Below are 1533 nucleotides of genomic sequence, written 5' to 3'. Positions count from 1 at the left end.
TTCGCATGCCCGGAAAACCCGACAACCCTAACGGCCTTGTCCCTGTGGACCAACCCCACAGAAGCTGCACGCTTCCTAGGGTTGCCGTTAGTGGAACTTGATGACAACGACTGAGATACCAACCGTCCAGGGCGGGGTTGTTGTAGCTACAACAACAACAACAACAACAACTCCCTAGAATAGTGAAGGTATTTGTCTCCATACACAGATGCTTTAGTGGATTTAAATTTTTTGTAGTACTTATTCCTCAAATTCTTTAGCTTCTTAAGTTCCTCTGTATACCAAGGAATCCTATAACATTTCTTTTTTCTTAGCGGTATATTATTCAAACAAATTTCATTAACTTTACTTTTAAAAATAGTATAGGTGTCAGCAACGTGAACCCCAGAAAGTAATGCATCCCAGTCTACATAAGAAATTTCTTGATTGACAACGTCAAAAATGCAACGATTAAAATTAAAACTAGGAGCTTGATTATCCGTACAAATACTCTCATAGTTATAGAATTGAAGATCAAGAATAAGAGGAACGTGATGTAAACCGGGACACGAAAGCGGATCAAGACACTCATTTAAAACAAAATTCATATTGTCATTAATAAAAATTAGATCGTAAAGTTCTAGCTTACTTATTAGAGAAGCTATTTATCTGATCAAAATTAACGCTTAACAAATTATAAATAACATATGATTTCGAGAAACTGTTCACATTTTTTGGAAGTAAAGTGTCACCTATAAATGACCATTCCACATTCCGTAAATTAAAATCTCCGAGAATACAGAAATTAACACCATCGTGACTGCGAGCTATATCGACTATGTTGTCCACATGCGCTTTATAAAGTGAGTCCGCGCTAGACGGAGGAATGTATGATGCGCAAATAAGTATTTTGGAGAGGCCTTGTATCGAGACACAGAGTTGGTCTAAAAGGGAATCCGTATTGCTCAGACTCACAAACGATGAGCGAAACCGGCGGTGAACTGCAATGAGAACTCCTCCTCCTCTCGAGAGACCAGTTTTAGAATAGTCACGATCTTTGCGATACACAGTATACAAGTTGGAGTCAAAGAATTCACCGTCATTAGATTCCGAGGTCAACCATGTTTCAATAAGGACAAAGATATCATAATCCGTATGCGAGCTCATATTCAAAAGTGAGTTTGATTTTGTCCGCAGGCTGGAAACATTTTGAAAATAGATCTTGAGATGCTTCTAATGAAAATCTACTGAAGCAAGAGCATCTAAGGATTTAGTTCTGGTGCGTCGCCCTTTGGAAAAAACCGAAATGGTCGAATCTTAACGTTCGCAGGCCAGATATCAGCATTCAGCAATTTATCATAGAAACACCCAGAAACTCCTAATTTAAAATTAACTTTTCTCAATTCATCAAAATTTGCATCCTTTTTTATAAGCAAGTAGCAATTCAGAAATTTGGCATCAATATCAGCATGTTTGGATACGTAACTGATGATGTTCGCTGCTGTGATTAGTAGAAAATTAGGCCACATGGAGCCATTTCTGTTGGGAAATAAC

The sequence above is a fragment of the Rhagoletis pomonella genome, unplaced genomic scaffold (genome assembly GCF_013731165.1).
Source record: "Rhagoletis pomonella isolate Grant_MI unplaced genomic scaffold, Rhpom_1.0 Rhpom_scaffold_00003, whole genome shotgun sequence".
Lineage (NCBI taxonomy): Eukaryota > Metazoa > Arthropoda > Insecta > Diptera > Tephritidae > Rhagoletis > Rhagoletis pomonella.
The sequence above is the reverse complement of the archived record's forward strand: the minus strand, read 5'-3'. Positions refer to the sequence as shown.